Here is a 22,980-nt window from a genome sequence, read left to right on the forward strand (position 1 = left end):
TTCCATTCAGTCCTTCAATTTATCGATTGATTAATAAAAATATCGAAGCAATTATTTTAGTTAATCTAATTAAATGTCAGTACGATCTTTTTGATAAGATTGTAAGGCTTATATTGCTATATGGCTGTGAAACTTGGAGATTTAGTTTTATTGATGCAAAAGAAAGTGCTTTTGAAGTTTTGTAAACTTTTCATAAACTTGAAAAAATCAACCCCAAACTTTATGGTATATGGAGAGCTAGGCGCTTATCCTATGTCAGTATATGTAGAACACCGTATGAAATCTTTTTGGTCTTACATTGTAAACAGTTCCGATAGTAAATTGACAAATATTCTGTATAGATATATTTATAAACTCAACGTAGATGGTGGATTTACTTTCGGATGGTTGATTTGTATAAAAAATATCTTGAATAAATATGGATTTTCAAATATTTGGTTAAATCAGAGTAACTATAGTTTTAATCCAAAATGGTTAAAGTTGAGCATTAAACAGAAATTTGTTTTACCAATATCAGCAGACTTGGAAATAAGAAATGGAAAATTCTCCAAAAGCATTATGCTAAAAACTGTTTAAAGAAAACTTTGAATTAAGTTGAGGAATATTTAGACTTATTACGATATAAAGATAAAATAACGTTATGTAGGTTTAGAACTGGAAATCATCGTTTACCTATGGAAACCGGTAGATGGCGTAGAATTATGAGACAGGAAAGGTACTGTGTACTTTGTAACTCTCAAGAGATAGGTGATGTATTTCAGGCTATATTCTAAACTGCAAAGCTCTAACAGAAAGTAGAAAAACTTCCTTGAACCTTACTATGTAAGCCGAGTAAATGTTTTGAAATTCGGCACTTTATTTATTTAAAAATATATTGTGTTTTGAAAAATTTGTGCAAATTAATTTGAATTATATATATATGGAATAAAGGCAACAGTAGTATACCGCTGTTCAAACTCATAAAAAATTGTGTCAAATACGGCTAAGTTTTTATGCTTGGGATAAGAACATCCTTATTATTTAGAACAATTAATGCTATTGCAAACAGTAAATTTTATCAAATAAATATAACAGATATACATAATGAAACTGAAGTATTAACTCATTACATAAAACAAACACGAATACATTATGAATGACCAACACAGAATAGACACACCCGACTCAGTCCAGGCCTCAACGCAGTAAATTATGAAAATGACGTCACATACGATGGTGAAATGGAATTAAAAATTACGTCACATACGATGGTGAAAAGGCATTAAAAATTACGTCACATTTGAATATATGAAATTTCTGAAACAGCAGAAAAATTACGTCACATATGAAAAACTATATCTCAAAAGTAAGATAGAATTAGGATTGATTAAAGAATAAAATAGAACTAAATACTGAAATTGCATTTAAACGCAATGCATATTGCAAAACTTATTAATAGCAATTAACTATAATATATATATATATGTGCAGTTTGTTATGAATCCAACTTCAAACGTAAATTATCGTACAGATTATGTTGACCAAAATTAAATCTAATAAATGACGGCGGTGATTAATTATGTTCTCCAGGTTGATCACCAATCTCTCATTCTTGTTGCTCGTTTTGTACAAACTTGTCATGCGCAAAATCTGTATGTTATTATATGTAAAAATATCTTTCTTTGTACCATTAACGTGGTTTTATAAGAAATAAAGAATTACAATTAATTTTATTTATTTTTTTTGGATTTAATTACCTTAGATTAAAGGATGCGAAAAGATATATTAATGTAAATTTTTCAAAGTTCAAGTTGATCAATTATTGATTTAAATGGATAAATCAAACTTATTTTCTCGAGGAATAAATTGAATCAGGAACATATATTTTGTTAGGTGTACTGTTACAAACTCGGACATCGTAGAGCTTAAATTTACGTTTTTTTTTACCATATTGGAAATCATAATGTATATTGAATTGAAATATGAACGCGGACCTCGATGAGAACACCTGAATTGAAAAGTTTGCAAACGTTCCGACCAATGAAATTAATTTTAATATGTAACGCGAACTTCAACGAGAGCACCTAGATGAAATATCTTATTTGTACGACAATAAGTTAATTAAATTATATCAGAGCAACAATGCATAATTGTTTCTTGTCCATTCTTGTTTTTTTTTAAATTGGTAGGTAGATTTTATATTAAATGCTCGAAACGTTAATATACGTTGTTTTTTTAAATACATTAAAAGAAGTAAGAGAATGCCGACTTAGAGCAAGGCAAGGTCGTTAAACTTAAATCAACCTACCCATCGTTATCGCAGACTAAAATTTATCTCATACAAACAGAATACATATTCATTTATAGCAAGACTTTTTGTACGTGACAGCACAATATTCCCTTTCAGGATCGAAACCACAATTCACAATTTCGTATTTGCTGCTTTTCCACAATTAACGCCCGTTTCGCGTCAGTGACCGGTATTACAATTTGACACAGTTTTAAAAGTTCATTTAGCTGTTACTTCATTTACAATTTTGAGCAAGACTTAACTGTTTATTAAATTCAAAAAATGTCAGCATTATCTTCATTAATTTAATTATTTAACACAACATGTTTTTTTTTATTACAAGCTATTTCATATATCAATATACAGGTAGGGAATATTTGTTGTTGACCGAAAATAGAAGATACATCGATTTACGTTATACACTATGTAAAAAATAAATAATTGTTGTAAGTAACAGTAACTTTAATTTGCGTGTCTATATCTATTGTACGAGTACACTATATTAAAACAAAAAGACAACGAAAATTTACAGGAATACATAAATTTTCGTAAGTCATTGCAATGAACCATACGTTACTTACATGACACGATTTTTCATAGCACTCAGCAAGTTTTGAAACGAATATGTGAGATAAAGATCTACTGCATTTGGGCAAATTAAAAATATGTTAAACATCTAACTATTTTATTTTTAACAGATCAACAAGTTTTGCATTTTTTAAACCGTGCATCAATATTTCAATGTTTGGTTTTATTTAAATCCCTTATATATGTCACGTGTATTGTTCATTCATTTGTTTAAATTATGACTTTACTAAGAATACATGCATTTAACTTAAGCCAATAAAGTTTGAAACAAATAAACGATAGATACATCGATGTGGTTTTGCTTGAGTGATTTACATGTACAAACCTCGGGTCTCGACACGGTTTAAAACGAATTAATACCAGCTTGAAATAGTTTAACGGGGGCGTGGCCTATTTGTTTGACGTAACTTACCACCAACTTGAATTAAATTGAACGACTGCAAACGAATCTATTTGACTGACATTAAAATGATATGATTTGCATTGAAATAAATTAAACAGGATTTTCAATTTTTGTCAATCTTTATCAAATGACGATTAATATCATTTAAATAGCTTTAATGCGTTTTTGTTCGATTAAGTTAATTTCGGGTTACTAGTGATAGTTTAAACGTTGCATTTAAAATGTTGTGTGAGTTTTGTTTTTTGTTCTACTCTATGTACATGTATGTTGTTGATGATATTAATCCTTTTATCCCCCACAAATATTGCTGCTAAAACATGCTAGATTAAACAAAATTTACTCTTTAACGAATAGAATATATTTCTTGTTAAATGACTATATGTTAATGTATGAGCCATTTACTGTATGTGTGTAGTTTTGGTTGTGGATAGGGATGGACTTGTGTTTGTTAAACTATATGATTCTGAATTTTTCAAGCACACATAATTGCTCGAATTCAGGAAGAAAATGTAAGATCTGTGACAGCCTCCGTCCTACACATGCACACACACGAAGACGTTGTCTTTCAAATTACTTCTGCCTTATTCGCGTCTCACTTTACAATACAAAGATAAGACATGACTTTAGCATATCAACAAGTTGATGTAACACAATGAAGAATTAAACAAAGCTGGTAAAAAAATAAGTAAATAATAACATTTAAAAACAAAACCCTGAGAGACGCTTGAATAGACTCGATCGAAATTTCAGTAAGCATGATAATTCATTTTGAAAGAATTGATTACGGAAATGGTATGTTGTTTTATGTTGATAAAATCAAATCAATTTAAAGCTTGTCTTCATCATTTTGTTTTTATCAGAAAAATGCAGATACCCATTTAAGAAGATAGGGGATGGTTGTTACTTTATAACAAGGGAGACAACGACAGCAGATAGAGCATTTGTAAGTTATTCTAAATATGTTATGTCAAACAGTTATTTTCATGGCGATTGCATCTTTAATCCGCAGTATCACAGCTTTATGCATGTTACGCTGGAGAAAGACATAAAACACAATTTTGAAAGTATTTGAAATATTTTAGTCTTAAACCTAAAAATTATATAACAAGAATGTGTCCATTATACACGGATGTCCCACTCGCACTATCTTTTTTTAAATTGGGGTCCAAAATTTAATTAAGCATCTAAAAAAGAATGATCATATCATAGGGAACATTTGTACTAAGTTTCAAGTTGATTGGAATTCAAATTCATCAAAATATGCCTTGACCAAAAAGTTTAAGATGAAGCGGGACAGACGGACGACGAACGGACGGACGAACGAACGCACAGACCAGAAAATATAGTGCCGTAGGTTGGGCATTAAATTGACATTTTTTTCTCAAGACAGAACTTCTGTTGGAATTTTTAATAGCTTAATATTTGTTTTTCTTTCAGAAAAAAATAACTCATTTCGGTTAAGAATTTTCTACAGGGGCAAAGTTCACAAAATATGTTGCATACTCAATTTTCAATATGACGCTTTCAAACCACAACATGGACATAACATAGAAATAAAGTAAAAATTTAAAGTTAAACGTTTACGACACAGAATATTGTTGGGATGATGATATTTTACATCACAAATACTAATGTACCAAGTAAGATCTTGTATATTTAGTTTAACCATTTATTTCAAATAATTAGTATTCCAAGTAAAAAGGTATATTTGTTTACAATTTTTATCATATTAATTCAAGAGAAAAAAAACGTGGTCACACTCGATAAAACCCGATCGAATCAATCGTCAAAATACGATTCCAACCGAACAGTTTACTTACTTTGATGTGAATAAACTCATCATAGAAACCAGTATTGAAATTTTTAGTCATCTTCATAACTATGTTACTAAGTTATTTAGTTAACATTTTGCAGTAAAAACACATATATAAGGACCAAATGTAGAACTCTGTTATTTTTGTATTGTTCCATTTATTTATACAATATTTGTACTTGTGCATTCAATCAATCAACAGTACTCATTCAATCATTTAAACTGATAGATAAGAAAATACATAAAAAGGTTTCAATGATTTGTTGCGATGTTATGTATTTGCATTTTTGCACATTTGTTTACGATAACATGCTTTGCTATGATTTGTTTTAAAGTACATACAGGAAGTCTTTTATTTTAAAATAATATATATCACAAGTAACTATGAATATGACTGTAACTAACACTTATTTTTTTTAGATATGTTTAATCAATTCTAACATTTAAAAACTTAACAATCTTTTTTTAAAGGCATTGTGTTTACGGCGTGGTGCATACCTTGCAAATTTTGAGACTCTTGAAGAGGCCATGTTGATGAAATATGAACTTCAACAAATGCATAAAGGTATATTAAACAATAAAGTTTTAATGTTTTTGTTTAATTATTTGTCCCGGTCCCAGTAGAAAGGACCAAAGCACCTTTAAAGCGGCTAACATATACTTTAAAATTGTTCTTTATCTGGTAACAGACCAGAACATTCAATTGTACTTTCCTTGCATAAACGAGTTTAGCCTAACATCTATTTTGCACAATTTTAAGTCAAACTCATGTTAATGAATTAAATCTTCTTAAAAAACTCAATTTCCGGCTTCGAACGCATTTCCTTTCAGTGCCAGTCTACATCATTCTCCCTTTTATATGAACTCTCAAATCCACCCCCCCCCCCTTTCCACGATTCGTCCAATCTCCAACTTTACAAATAAGCTAGATTTTGATAATTATTTGTTATTATTTCCATTTCTTTGTCATGTATTTCAATGAGCATTTTAGCTTTCTTTTCATTTCTCTTTTCTTTGCTCGTCCAATGGTGTTTGGGAAATATTATTTTAAGAACGAAATATGTGTCTTCTGTTCTTTTCATTGGCAACACCCATCCATTGTTGGTAAATTAATATTTAACACTTATAAAATGTTTTTAGATTGGAAAAAGGATGGTACAAATTGTAAAGTAATAGTTAATAAACATGTACACACTGAATATAAAATGATAGAAGTAATTGTAGTATTTTAATCCTATCGTGGTACGAACCTATTCGCTTTATTCGATATTTACGCCTTCTCGAAATTTTAACTTAATAAATATCGGTTATGATTGGTTGCCTTATCTAGTAGCGACGATTCTATTTGCAACAACGAGATACAGAAATGGTAACATGTTCCGAACAGGAGAGAATATCTATTCCGGAGTAAAATGAATAAATAACAGTATTGGTATTCAAAAACCTATCAACAATGTTACGTATTTTTTTTTATGATACTGCGAGGCATTTCGTACCTTTTTTTTAACAGTTTAAACTTCTAAGGCATTAGTTAAGCTTTATCATGTGCATTTCGAAATAAGGAGCGAATCACATAGGGTAGTGAAACGACTATATTTATCGTTTCGTACGTAGTGGTCACATAGAATTGCGCGACAATGAACAGTTTAAATATCAAAGTGAAGAATAATTTCCAGTATTCTATCATTTCCTACATTGTTATTAGTTCAAGCCTTCAATTATGCATCCTATAAAACCATCTCTGCCAAGCACATCAAGTCATTGACACTTTTTGTGAAATTTCTGTGACTTTTCCAATTCTTTTTTGCTAGGCCAAAACATCGGGATTACAGAGAAGTCTATAGAACACACAGACTATTTAATTTTAGATTGTAAATGCTGTTCTATAATCAATGTCGTTTATTCCCTGTAGACCAGTAGTTATACTAATAAATTTGTTCGTGACAAATGTTTTTAGTGTTCGGACTATAATAAATAGAGACTACAAATCGCTATAAAATAAGATTTCCCGAGCCCCTGTGATAAGATATGAAATATGTGATGGAGATTACATTTTTAAACTTGAAACAATAAATACAATAAGGTTTGTTGTTCATCCTTCAGCTAATAATTACCTTCAATGGTATTTAGGGATACTAAATAGCATAACCGATAATTAAGTCTTTACTCTATTCTGTGGATAAACCTATTGATTTTGTTCAGATTATTATTTTTTCTTCTTCTGCCACATTTTTGTCTTGCGGTGAATAGTTGTTTTGCAAGATTTCGCTTAGATTGTTTGCATGTGATGTCGTAAAATTATTGCGCTTTTGAAACTGTCAATGTTTAACCGAACACTTTTAATGTGAGTATTTTTCACCAAAAGTAACCTTTTTTAAACCGGAAGGAGCAACTTTTCTCCCCATGTAAAAACAAAAGTATATATAAACTATATTTTTTTATAATCAGCGTAAAGTAAACTATTATTTAAGACTGCAAGTGACTTTTATTTATGTTTATGTTTTTTAACTACATAACAAAGTAAGAATTTTAAAGTTTTTAATTGATATGTTGATTTTACCTTCAAGGGATAAGCTTCTATATCGGAGGGCGGAACATAAACAGATATGTCCCTGGTGGAGACTGGAAATGGATAAGATACGGTAAAATGATCAAAATGAAGTACAAAGCTTTTGGTTCTGGTCAACCAGACGGAAGTAATTCTAATTCACAAGACTGCATGTTGTTTTATTCCGGAGATAAACACAGCATTCACGACGGATCCTGTATTCATTACCTTCATGGCTACATTTGTGAGAAATGAAAGTAATAAACCCATTCTTATTAATAACTTTTTCCTTCTTTGTTATTGTTTTTAAGGTTGCTGCGGGACAATTATACTAGTCCCAGGTTCGTTCCGTCTTTTAGCTGTTACGTTGTTTTATAATAACATTAACGGTACCAATTGTTCCTGCACCAGATGCGCATTTCGACAAGACATGTCTCTTCAGTGTTTAAGGTCATTGATGACTACATTTTAGACTAAACTTAATTGTAAATAAACAACTGTACAATTTCTACAATATCAAAGATGCTATAACAATTTTGAAAACATTTTTGGTTTATACGCTTTTATATCGCAAATGTGAGAAAACGGCACGCTTTTCTCGCAAAAACTATTTTTATACATCTGTTTTGAAATATATAAACGATAGATTAAAAAAAGAAAAAAACAGCACAAAATAAAACAAATCAACGACCGGCTCCTGACTTGGGAGAGGCACATACATAGTGTTGTGGGGTTAAACAAGTTAGTGAACGATCAACCCTCCTGTAACCTTGGAAAGTGGCGTACCAGCACAACGAACAAAAAACATCAGTAGCAATTGGCTTTACTAAAAAATATACCAAGAGGCACAAAACAACTACAGCATTGTACAGTAATGTTTTGACTTTAAAAAAAATCAATTTAGTACAAATATAAAAAATGTTTTAACATTTTACTAACTTGTACTTAATGACACAGCATCTGTCAATTTATAGTAACGGACAGTACAATTAAATAAAACACAGAACCGTATAAGTAAAAGCACTGGTGTGAAATCAGTTAATTGTATTTATAGATGCAATGGAAATGTAACAAAAATAACAAACACAAGGTTAGCATAGTTGAACTCAAACTAGAATTTCATAATGATTAGAATACAATCAAATATGTACATTTAAGTCACCTTCGAGATCGACAAAAAAGAGTTTTTGATAGAGGGGACCTTTGAATTAATGTTAAAAATAAAGTAAATAATGACCATTCAAACAAGGTTTTCGCTTAATAGAAGTGACATTAATAACAACATTAGCAGGTTGTACTATAGCTATCCTCTAATTTTATTTAACATAATGTAAAATTAGAATCCTATTTTTTTTAAGGATTTTATATTCTGAGGTAACATCCGCATGTCTTCATTTAAAGAAACTTTTTAAAATGCTATGCTAACACACGATAATTAAAGTCGACATAGGTAATGTAACATAAAACAAATAAAAAAGAATAAAAAATATGTTTTAATCCAAATTCAAAATTGTGTTGTCGATGTCTGTTGATGCATATTTGATACTGAATGGAATCGTTTACTATAATAATTGTGCAAATAGTTACCAAACATTTGTAATAAATCTGAATATTTCACACCATTCTCTTCACTTCAATATATCTCTGTATTTATATGAGGCCACATTGATAAACTTATTAAACTTTCTGTGTAATCTAGAATCACTTGTCATTTGATTGCGACACAGTATTCTATAAGAAGTCTGGTTTTGAAACGGTATCGAGTTAAAGTAAAAGTAAAATGATTAAGCTCTTTGTAAATTGTTTTCTATTATTATGCAACAGTCTTTTATCGACTTCTAAGGAAATCACAGAGCAAAAATCATTGAGTATTGTGCATAATGGAATGAAGCATCAGTTTGAAGAAATTAAGGAATACCAAACTAAACAAGACATCCGAATTCGTGACTTAGAACAGGATAAATTGAATAGTAATTTGGAACACGACATGTTGATTAGTAAATTGGAAAAGAATAATGCGATTCGAGAACAGGAACAGAATTGGAAAGTGATAATCGGATCCTTAAACAGGAACAGAATAATCAGATCCGTAAATTTGAATGTGATAATCGGATCCTTAAACAGAAACAGAATAATCGGATCCGTAAGTTTGAACACGATATCCGGCTTCAAAGTAAACACATTGAGGCCTTAAATAGTATATGCATTCACAGTGAGAATGTTAAACCAATTGTTAAAGTAAACGACGCAATGACTCTGTACAAACATAATATTTTAGACATGTTAGAAACCATCGAAGATAATCTGAAGTTAACAGCTCAGGAAGCGATTCCCGTGAATGTTACAAAGCATTTAAATGACTGAAGATGTGGAAAGAACGGGATCACAGGAAGATGAAACAGCAAAATACTTCTTTTGAGTATTTATCAATTTTATCTAATAGCTACAAAGCCTATAATCTTGTGCTTTTCTTATTGATGTTGTTTACCATTTTTTTCTTTTTGGTGTTGTTTACCATTGTTTTCTTTTTGATGTTGTTTACCATTGTTTTCTTTTTGGTGTTGTTTACCATTGTTTTCGTTTTGATGTTGTTTACCATTGTTTTCGTTTTGATTGATGTTGTTTACCATTGTTTTCTTTTTGGTGTTGTTTACCATTGTTTTCTTTTTGATGTTGTTTACCATTGTTTTCTTTTTGGTGTTGTTTACCATTGTTTTCTTTTTGGTGTTGTTTACCATTATTTTCTTTTTGATGTTGTTTACCATTGTTTTCTTTGTTGTTTACCATTGTTTTCTTTTTTGTGTTGTTTACCATTGTTTTCTTTTTGGTGTTGTTTACCATTGTTTTCTTTTTGATGTTGTTTACCATTGTTTTCTTTTTGGTGTTGTTTACCATTGTTTTCTTTTTGATGTTGTTTACCATTGTTTTCTTTTTGATGTTGTTTACCATTGTTTTCTTTTTGGTGTTGTTTACCATTGTTTTCTTTTTGATGTTGTCTACCATTGTTTTCGTTTTGATGTTGTTTACTATTGTTTTCTTTTTGGTGTTGTTTACCATTGTTTTCTTTTTGATGTTGTTTACCATTGTTTTCTTTTTGGTGTTGTTTACCATTGTTTTCTTTTTGATGTTGTTTACCATTGTTTTCTTTGTTGTTTACCATTGTTTTCTTTTTTGTGTTGTTTACCATTGTTTTCTTTTTGGTGTTGTTTACCATTATTTTGTTTTTGGTGTTGTCTACCATTGTTTTCTTTTTGGTGTTGTTTACCATTGTTTTCTTTTTGGTGTTGTCTACCCTTGGTTTTTTTTTGGTGTTGTTTACAATTGTTTTGTTTTTGGTGTTGTTTTCCATTGTTTTGTTTTTGGTGTTGTCTACCATTGTTTTCTTTTTGATGTTGCTGACACATGACTTTGATAAGCTTACACTATTTGATGCATTTTTGTTTTATTTTTTTGTAAAGGCCGTTCATCTGCTTCCATTTGCTAACATCCTTTTCGACATTCTTGTCTGTATCAGTTTTTAAGGTTATTTTTCAGTCTAGTTTTACATTTTACATTTAAATGTTACAGCAATTCACATCTTCCTTTAATGCACATCTGCAAATACAATAATAATCTACATTTAAATAAGAAATACATGTAGTTAATTTTAATTTCATTCGGTTCATACCTCTATTTTAAAACATTATTATTAATAACACGTTATACATTTGTTGCCTCTGAAGCACTTTTCTCTCGCCCTTACTTTGTATCTGTCTTCATTTTTCAAAATTGATGATTAATGACTAGAAGTCTTTATCTGTCCAATATGGATTAGTTGACCAAAATGGCAATTTAATTAAAATCACTGGTACTCTTGTCTACCATAGTCTCGATACATATAACATCTTAATGCTTTCAGAACTAATTCAGTGGTATAGAATTAAAATTGTGGTTTTAAATGTATGCTGTTCTGTCCATCACGCGCAAAAAATGAAGAATAACAATTTCTGGACCTATTTTTAGAATACGGTTTCTCCATGTTTTTAGCCATGGCGTTGTCAGTTTATTTCGATTTATGAGTTTGACTGTCCCTCTGGTATCTTTCGTCCCTCTTTTACGTTTTCCAGATAAGTGAGAAAAAACCTGGAAGAACATCCGATAGTTATGGTAAAAATGCTTGATACCTTACAGTATATTTATCAGAGTTATAAATAAAGGCAACAGTATGATACCGCTGTTCAAATCTCGTAAATCTATGGACAAAAAACAAAATCGGGGTAACAAACTAAAACTTAGGGAAACAGATTAAATACAAGAAGAGAACACGAGATACTTAAACTATTACTAGTAATCATTTATAAAGAGAAATATAGGCAGTAAATAATTTCAGAGATGACATTGTTGTTCGACGTTCAAATGTAACCTTAAAAACCATATGCACAGTTTAATTCGAATATAAAGCGATGTGATCGGACAAACAACAAAACGGACCGAAATGAACCGAAAAAAATTATGAAGTTGAAATCATCCCTTCATAAATTTTACGGACTCCATTACGAGTTGGTTGACCGTTATTGAATAAACGTTTGATAGATGATATCGGATATGTTCCTTACGTCGTAATCACAATCCCTCCCTTTTTCATGAATGTGACCTACCGAATTAGATTATTTACCGGGTTTGTAGCAACATGAGCAACACGATGTCACATTTAGATCAGGATCTGCCTACCATTCCGGAGCACATGAGATCACCCCCAGTTGTTGGTGGTGTTTGTGCTCATTAGTCTTGAGTTTTCTATGTTGTGTCATGTGTACTATGATTTATCTGTTTTGTTCTTTTTCATTTTTAGCCATGGCGTTGTCAGTTTATTTTGATCTATGAGTTTGACTCCCTCTGGTATCATTCGCCTCTCTTTTGTTATATATCATTGCACACTTAAATTCGTGAATAAAGCTATCTAATAAACCACGAAAATTGGTAGCTAACAAATAAGTGATCTTACAGTGTACAACAAAGCACTCAACAAATATTAACCATCGACTATTACAGGATAATAGGTTCTTATCATAATAAAAAGACACGCAGAATATTATCAAGATGTGGCAGGCTCGCCAATAAGACACATATCAGCTCGAGGTCAAATGTGTAGGTCACATAACGGCTTTCAACAAATACACAGAAATACTAACGATATGACAATGAACGACAAGCAAATATAACAGACAGATATCAAAGGCAACCAATGATAACAGGTTCCTGACTAGAAAAAGGTTATTTATAACGTGGCTTTGTTAAATATGTTGATGATCACTCATTGTTTTCCCTCAATCAAGGACAATTTCACAAAAGGATATACCCTTATCAGTTGGTAAGGAATTGACCCATGAAAACATACACAGCAGACACAAAGTACCGATGTTCAAATATATACAAATATAAAGGACGATCTTGAAGACCTGTTGGTGACCTTATGCTGTTGTCTGTTCTTTGGTCGGGTTATTGTCTCTTTGACACATTCCCCATTTCCATTCTCAATTTAATAACATACTAAAATGTCTACCATTTCTGAAAAAAAATATATTGTAAAACGTTACAAGCAGTCTTCTAAAATAATGTGAACTATGTTAAAGTAATATTTGACGGATTTTTCATTTATGTTTTAAAAGTCAATTAAAGTTCAGTGATTAGTTAATATTGATATTAACATCCAGTCGACTTCGGGCTCGATGATCTCATCATCCCTTTTTAATTTGAAAGATTTTTAATATCAGTATTAACTTATCATTGAACTTTAACTTTTACTAAAAAAACAAACTACAAGAATGAACAAGAATTGGATGAATATAATATTTTATTTTACAACATAGAGCACACAAGAAGCATACAGCAAAGGTAGGAGCAAGATAAGTACATGTATTACATGAAAAAACACTATTACAGATATTGCAAAATATTATAATACCAAGTGCTATTGTCCTTTTTGATAAAATTACTTCGTTTTGTTGTAGATTATTAATAATAATTATATCAAATGTATAATTCAAGCCTTTTCCGTCTTTGACCTTCATATAATGGTTTTTTTAAACTTCCCTTGGGTGATAGTTAATTAATATATGTTGTTTTATTCTTTTTAAAAATCATTAACAAATAAAAGGATGAAATAATCATATTTTTTAAAACAATTTGACCGAGAACTTCAGAAAGGAGATTCGATTAACGTTATTTTAAACTGATAATTACACTGCAAGGTTTTCCTCTCATAACGGATAATTCGTTAATCAAAGAGCAGATTGCTCTGAGGAATACGATTGCCATTATTTTCATTGATACATGTATTAGTATTATTTCAAAAATAATTCAACTGCACGTGTAAAATGCTCGTAAAATGTAATTTACGTAATCTGAATAGTTATTCAACTTTAAAAATAGCTAATCCTCGATACAAGTGTATGCACAATGTACTTATTGTGTGATAATTTTGTACTATCAATTTCAAGTTTACTTTCCACAGCAGTCACTGAGAGTGAGAAAGGTATTTTACTTCGTTTCTTCTCAGCTATTTTCCTAGGTGAATTCTAGGTGGAACCCCATTCCTAACTCTTTGAATATTTAATTTCCTTTGGGTCAGTGGGCATGACTCCTTTCCTCTGTTTAAATTGCGATCGGTTTTAATATAGTACGACGTCTATCGACAGAACCAGTTAATTTTTCTCGACGTATCGAGACGTATTGATTGAAGTTACTTACGGAAAGGAGACAACTCGAAACGATAATGTGGAAGAGTCCATTTTGGCTGAAGTGGTGTTCTAGTTACACCTTTACGTTGTGGACTACATTTATTTTAATTTCAATGATGAATATGATTTAAAATTATGCAACAACAATAACCCTCAATAGCAGACAGACATAAAAAGAATCTCATGAGTTTCAACTTAATCAATGGAGTGGGGAATCCAGAGCAATCATTCAATCTGATACCCCTTCAAGTCAAGAAAACTATACGCATGCGCATAATTATCTAAACAAACTCTAGACTTGTGATTTGTTGCAAGGACGTATATTAAATGTTAGAGACTTATCATTGTTTTATTTGGGAGGGTGGGCTGGTCAAAATGCAGGGGGATCAAGTGTTTTTCTGTGTGTGGAACAGGGGGTTCATTTTTTTTTAAATTCAAAGAGGGCGGATCAATATTTTTGCATATGGAAACAATAAAGTATAGTTAACATACATCAAACGACACAAGTCAAGAAGAACATAACAAAAATCAAAGCGAAATATATGTTTAACACCATTCATATGCAAATAAGTTTATGGACAACACAAGACCTTGGTGATGTAGAAAACAGCCTTTTTGTGTAATAAAAAAAAATAGGTGATTCATAACCCGAATATCCCGTCGTTATATTTCATTCACTTGGATCACTAATTTTGACAAGCATTACTTATAGAGTAAGTATTATAAGTATAGAATAAATCGAAATCAACAGCAATTTGTGCAAAATTTTAATACAAAAATCCAAAACATGTCGCATCATGTCAGAATTTAGTGCAGAGCAATACATTCTCCAATAAATAATCAAATATTCAATTCATACGCATACAAAAGATGAATATTGATACAAAAGATGATTATGAGATGATAAACAACACTAATGTATCATTTATTTTCATTACAAGATCCCTCTGGGTCCTTTATACCTCTCATTCCCTCAAAATGTGTACTTTTAAGGCAAATAAATTAAAATGTCCAGGTTACTATCACACATTTAATAAAGAAATGGTATAAGTCTACAGATTGCTTAAAAGCAATCGTATCCCAAAAAATCTCGTCCTGAATACTTATAGCTTTTTTTATCTTGACATTTGACTGATTTTCGGAATTTAAAATGTTCAAAGTTTTCAAAATGGTCATTTGCATACGAACAGTAGAAAGAAAAAACCATGTACAATTCACCTATCCGTGGATAAATTGTCGATTATACTTGATATACAATATAATTGATATACATATATGTAAACTTTAATATCAAACCCTATATAATCTTATTGAAATTGCTGTCGCCATGGTAACTCAATATGCCTCTATGCAAATTAGCAAACTACCTCATATGTTATTACATTTGATTGTGTGAATGATACAAATATTAATAATTACATGAACTAATAGTTTGTAAAAAGTTTACTTGATGTATCCACATAATAACTTAAATAACTAAACAACATCTAATCTTGATATACAAAATTATAAATGATAAACTTAGTTGATGGTTTCATTTGTGACCATCTAAAGGATAACAGAGAAACAGACGTTTATTGGTCTGTTTTCACACGTGATTAAACCATTTTGTTTTTTTATGTACCAATAAATAAACATTGAGTTTGAATGTAGATGTAAAAAAATATAACGTTGTTTTTGCATATTATCGACCTTCAAAGATTAAAATACGCATAATCATTTCAAATTAAAGTAAGACTAACTGGAAACAATTAATTATGTATTTGATTCTAAAATAAATTGTAAATGAATTCTAAGAAAGAAAGTCGATTCATTTAATTCTTTTCTAAGAGACGGAGAAATACAAATAGTAAGATGTAACAAATAGATATTTAGACAAAATTCCACAATTAAAGGCGTTGATAATTGGTGTTTTTATATATGTATCTAGTATATTACTAATCAACCGTTGATAAAATTAATTAAAGATAAAATATTAAGCAGCATACACGATATGTGTTTTAATTTTTTTTAGTTAACACCAAACAAAGTATTAGATACAAAATCTTTTACTGTGTTTTTTCATGATTGGCAAAATGCAAGTTTAAATATGAACGAAGAAAGGTTTAGTGGAACAATGCTGATTTTAATAAATTAAAATAATCATAAATTAAATTCACAGCAATCCATTAAATTAGTTTTTCATATTCATCTTATTGAAATCATTTAACACCGCAAAATACTTAAGTCCAATCACATTTTTTTGTCAGATCAACCATCACATATCACTTATCAAGGGGATACTCATTACCCTCAATTCTTAAATCGAAAATCCGAATCAGTTGATAGAAAATCAATTGACAGGTTTATTTTGTAATATAATATTTCAACATTGATATAAATAAGATGTTTATTTACAGGAATGAACTTATTTTAGAAAGAAGAAAAAACAATTATTAATTAGGTGCCGATCTATCTTAACTGCTCCTATATATACACCAACAGTTATATTGAGTTGTTTTGTTATTATTGAATACATAATAAATCAAGACTTTAACCAAGTAAAACAAGCACCAAAACCAGATGCTTTGCAGGGCGCAGCTTTATACGACCGCAGTTGTCGAACCATGAACAGTTGGGGCAAGTATGGACACAACATTCAAGCTTGATACAGCAAGTAGTTGACACATCATAGGTTTCTGACACATAATGAGTGTGGTCTAATAAACTTAAAAATATTTTGTTTTGCTATTGTAGTATTGAGCAATATATCATGTAAATACATCATAAAATATTCAAATATAAAATGACATACAGTCATGGTTAAAATTAATATTAATTAACAGTAACGTCTAACAATAAGTTTACATCTACATATCTCAAGACAATAATCATTTCTTAAAACGTAATTTTCAAGCAGTGTTAGTGAGGTAATCAAGTAGCCAACCAGTGTTCAAACATTGTTCTTTAAATTTTAATTGGATTACCTCCCCATCACTGCTTTTAAATTTTCTAAATTGTCCTTTAACCAGAAAATTCCTTGTTTTCCCCTTTTTTTGTCCCTAATTACTTGATGATTTGAACCATAATCCCCATAACCATACCTTTGTAGTATGGAAACTTGTGGTATAATTTCAGATAGATTAATCGCTTGAACACAAGTTATTGACTGAAAACTAAAAAATCCTTTTTTGGGCCTCTTTTTAGGTCCCGAATTCCTACACATTTGGGACCATAACCCCCAAAAATCAATCCAAACCTTCTACCTGTGGTATTAAAAATTGTGGTACAATTTTAGAGCAATTGAAATGCTTATACACAAGTTGATATCCTGAAAGTAGAAAAATGTTGTTTTGGGCCCCTAATTCCAAAACAGTAGGAACCATCATCCCCAAAATCAATTCCAGCTTTTCTTTAAAGGTATTTAACCTTTTTATAAAATTTCATAGAGATCCATTTACTTAAACTAAAGTTATTGTCCGGACACCAAATGTGTCCTCGGACGACGGCAAAAGAAGGTTTGCGGTCGTACAAAAAGACTCTGGAATGAAAGTTTTACAATTTTGTGTAAGACAAATTAATCTTTCATATATTGGAAAATTGTTGAAGCACAGGCTTTCATGCATTCGGCGAGCTTTCTACATCTTTTCTTCTTCGACTCAATTCAACAAATCTGTAAGGAAAAACAACATGCCAAAGAGACAACAACCCCACAACAGAACAGATAACATTATTCTAAAAATTACTCATAGAATAAATAATCCATTCAAATAGACAAAATTAGTTATTCTTTTTATTACATTGACAATGGAGTTTTTAGTGGAATTAAAGTAGGAAATGTAAGGAACTATATCCTTTTCTTCGCATTCGCAGTTAAGTTGATGCCACGTCATCGATTACGTCTTGACAACACCTATTGTATGACGTCAGGAGAGTGAAATAACATAGTGTATTTCACATGTGATATTTTAGTTTTGTATTTTAAATGGAAAACCATGGTTATGCATTGCAAGTAATGCAATAAATACAATATTATAAAGATCCTCAAATATTTAAACGGAATAGATTCGTCAGTATGTTTTCTCTTGGTTAACACTTGATAGTTTATGTTGCCGAAAGTTCTTTCTCAACCTGTGCATGCGCCATTCACATACAGTACTTAAAAAAAATATATAAAAACGCTTCAAAATAGCCAGATGCGTATTAAAACGAATGTGTCCTACCGAATTAGACTATTTACCGGATTTGTAATAACATAAGCTTATCAAAATATACGAGTAATCTAAAATACATGTAATTTATAAACATTTGTAAAATGTTGCTCATATTTTAGCTTGAGATTGGTTGATGTGTTCATTCAATACGAAAACAAATCTTTTGAAGTTGTCTATGGCATGGTCTATCATTAACGCAAACTAAAAAAAATATCGGGATTCTCTAGTGCAAAGCAAAATTTTACAATCAAAATGAATGTAAAACCTTCATATACTATTGAGAAATATAATCTACATGTATTTTATACACATTTGTAAAAAAAAGTTCATATTTCAGCTTGAGATTGGTTGATGTGTTCATAAAATAAGAAAAAATACTTACTTTTTTCACAGATAAATCGTTTTAACTTGTGACATCGTTCATCATACCATGCAAACCCAGAGTAATACCACAACGCAAGGCAATGTTCAATGCCGTATAGGTTGTTTGGTTCTCCCACGTACCAATCAGTAAAGGTGATTACGTTCTGACTAAGTGACCATATAAACACATTTTCCTTTGGTTTGTATGTTCCACCTAACCAGTACCCTATAAGTTGTATCAAAATAGTATTACAACAATGTATTTCCTATTATCCCTAAAAATTTCAAAGTAAAGTAAGGACTCCCTAACTTTAATAGGAAATAATCATAGATGAGCCCGAATATGTGTAAAAGCCACATGATTAAATTCACTGTACATTGAAATCAATGCTTTGTGTCTTTTAAGCTTTTTTAGTTAGCTACTGTGTGTGCCTATTGTTAATCGGATCAGTTAATCACTTTCTGTTCACTGTTTACAGTTTGTTTTGTGTTCGACAAAAATGAGTACTCATCCTCTTCCCTATACATACTTTACTTGAACCATGATGTAACAACGCTTACTATATCTAACCGCCACATTTTATGTACGCCCGTTCAAGTTCCAGTCACCTCAAGAATCTTCACGTGGCACCGATCATTGGAAAGGAAACATAATAGAGGCTGAAAAAGGCCAAATGTTGAGGGTTATGACGTTAGTGGACACATATCTGAGGCAGGACATTAATTTGGGCTGTATGTAGATTAAACTATATATGTTACTAATACACATGTTGAATAAAACTGGTTTGTTAAAAAAGCATATGCAACATAGGTGTGAGTAAAACGTGCTGGGATAACGAGATGTCTGTAAGCTTGTAAATTAGTGTCCGTCGCTTGTTGCATTATATCATATTTTTGTTAATAAATAAGGCTAAATTTTCGAGATTACATTGTATAAGATTTTATGAATATTTGTAGCTTGCCTTGCCGGATGGGTTTCGATCAACGTTTAAGGTCGTAATAAGACCTATTACTAATAAGATCAATTCCATTTTGCCTCTGGTTAAGAGTTGATTTTTATTGACAATCGTAATGACTCTCAGTTTGTTGACAGAATACGTATTTCGTTCTCAACATGTGAGTTCAAAATTTCCAAATATTAACGTGTAATATAGTAAAGTAAATTGATATCGTAATTTGTTTAATAATTGATTTTTTTAAACTGTACTGATACCGATGATCACAATTATGTTTGTGGATAACTTTTACATGAAGAGTAAAACTCAATCTTAGAAGAGGGACGAAAGATACCAGAGGGACGAAAGATACCAGAGGAACAGTAAAACTCATAAATCGAAATAAATTGACAACGCCATGGATAAAAATGAAAAAAAGACAAACAGAAAAGAAGATTTCTAGCTGTTAAACTCTTTATACATTGTTATAAGCGTATATGATTATCAAGTAGACTAAGATATACCTGTCTCACTTGCTTTCATCTTCATTTTCACACTTTGAATCTACTTCTACAAGATTTCCTCCATCAATTTCGCAGGCAATCTGTAACATGTGTAATATATATATAAAACTTTGACAAAAAAGTTCTACTTAACTTTCTCTCATGAATTAAAGTCAATTTAAAACATTTATCATCTTTTTAAATTCAACTTGATTATCGGGGCCAAATATGGCCCTTATTGAACTTACTCCTTTGGCTCTAGCTATACCGTCATCAATTCTTCTCTTTGGATATTTTCGTTCAAAGAGCATGTATCTTAATTCATTTGAGCTTGTATCCCCTGAATCTGGATTTGTAATGATAGTGCAAATGCTTTCAGCTAGGTTATAGGGTATATTGACTCTAGTATGTTTTAGATGTCATGTTGCAAAAAGCATAAATTGTTTGGAAGCAGTCGGTTTAAAGAAAAAATCGATTTCTATGTTGGTTCTGTTATTTATAACCGAATGTCTGAAAATGGTAGTTGGTTGCTTTTGTATTCCACAGTAAATTGAAATTACTCGTGTATTAATTGAGTAAATCTTTGAATTCCATTAACATATATAAGCTGTAATTCATAAAATAGAACAGTCATCTGAGTATCTCTTCCAATTTTCATAACAAAATATATAAAATAAATATCCAAATTTTCGATGTGATCTCTGATATATCTGGATCTCGTGGTTTCCCATCATTAGATTTTCCTATGCATGTGCAACGTTTGTACCCATTGCAGTGCCCAATTATTGACAATACATTTTGCTCTCGAACAGGAAGTTATTGCTCTGAACAATAAATAAATCGAAGTCCTTCAATTGTAATTTACCCTTTAATTCGTTTTTGCTTGTTCTATCCACTATCTATGGCTTCTATTCCGTGTTTATGTGGAAAATTCGTGTAGAGACTGACAACATCAAAAGAAACTGTTATAATTTTCTCTTCTATGTGGTAGGGATATGTGTCAACATAACTTATTTGTCTCTGATCATACTTGGAATAGGTTTCAAAAAAGGTTTAATAAGAATATCTAAAACGTTATTCAGTATGTGCACGACCAGCAACTGTTGGTCACAATTTGAAATCGTTATGTGCACATTGTTTTATGCAAGTATTGGTGGCACACTTTTATAAGTATTTACATCACTGGCTCAATGCCACTGCTGGTGGACGTTTCGTCCCCGAAGGTATCACAAGCCCAGTAGTCAACACTTTGGTGTTGACATGAATATCAATAATGTAGTGACTCCTTTTTATAAATTTCCTGTTTACAAAACTTTGAAAAACTAAGGATTTTCTTATCCCAGACATATATTACATTGGCACAATTTTTTTTTGAATTTTTGATCCTCAATGCTCTTCAACTTGGTACTTGTTTTACTAAAATTAGCAAAGACCCATCAAAACAACATTTGATACAAAAATTTAACAATACTTTTAGATATTTGGATGATATATTGGCTCTAAATAATGACGACTTCAGTATGTATACTAAAGAAATTTATCCTGTAGAACTTACTTTAAATGAAGCTAATGATAACAATGACCACTGCCCTTTCCTCGATCTTGATATCTATATCATAAACGGGAAGCTTAATACAAAAATTTATGATAAAAGAGATGATTTTTCATTTCCTATTGTTAATTATCCATTTTTAGATGGTGACGTTCCCTTGTCACCATCTTATGGTGTTTATATATCTCAACTTGTACGATTCGCTCGTGTATGTAACAATGTATTAGATTTTAGCGAGAGAAATTTATGTATTACTGAAAAATTATTACACCAGGGTTTTCGATATCACAAACTGGTCAAAACATTTACTATATTTTATCACCGGTATAAGGAAATAATTCGTAAATATAACTCAACATGCAGACATCTTATACGTTCAGGTATTTCACATCCAAAATTTTATGGAAATATTCTTTATAAAGCACAAAAATGTCAGTATTCTCCTCAGAAACTAACAAAACCTTTAAATAGACTTATTAAAAGGGGATATAGTTACGATACTGTTGTCAGGTCATTAAAGATTGCATATTTTGGCTTTAACATTGATTCACTGATAGGGTCTTTGCATCGGAACTAAACACATTTATTTCTAAAAAAACAGTTGTTGGCATGACACGGGTTATGTTCTTCTCATATATTTTATGATAGTATGATACTAAACCCCTAACGGGAGGGATTGTACCTGATATTCATATGATGAAGACATAATCTTTCAATCAGTTTAATTGAGGTCTGGAGCTGGCATGTCAGTTAACTGCTAGTAGTCTGTTGTTATTTATGTATTATTGTCATTTTATTTATTTTCTTTTGTTACATCTTTTGACATCAGACTCGGACTTCTCTTGAACTGAATTTTAATGTGCGTATTGTTATTCTTTTACTTTTCTACATTGGCTAGAGGTATAGGGGGAGGGTTGAGATCTCATAAACATGTTTAACCCCGCCGCAATTTTGCGCCTGTCCCAAGTCAGGAGCCTCTGGCCTTTGTTAGTCTTGTATGATTTTAAATTTTAGTTTCTTGTGTATAATTCGGAGTTTAGTATGACGTCCATTATCACTGTACTATTATGCATATTTTAGGGGCCAGCTGAAGG

The 22,980-nt window shown here is 30.8% G+C and overlaps 1 protein-coding gene and 1 long non-coding RNA gene across 2 annotated transcripts in view; both read left to right on the forward strand.

Moving 5' to 3' along the window:
* The window catches only part of LOC139503472 (uncharacterized), a 97,593-nt gene that overhangs the window by 26,147 nt on the left and 48,466 nt on the right, over positions 1 to 22,980 (forward strand). The gene's annotated exons all lie outside the window — the stretch shown is intronic.
* On the forward strand, positions 4,120 to 7,773 carry LOC139503482 (uncharacterized). Its single transcript, XR_011659111.1, has 3 exons — positions 4,120 to 4,203; positions 5,545 to 5,638; positions 7,641 to 7,773. It is a non-coding gene; the product is annotated as an uncharacterized lncRNA (long non-coding RNA).

Source organism: Mytilus edulis, chromosome 14 (genome assembly GCF_963676685.1).
Source record: "Mytilus edulis chromosome 14, xbMytEdul2.2, whole genome shotgun sequence".
Classification (NCBI taxonomy): domain Eukaryota; kingdom Metazoa; phylum Mollusca; class Bivalvia; order Mytilida; family Mytilidae; genus Mytilus; species Mytilus edulis.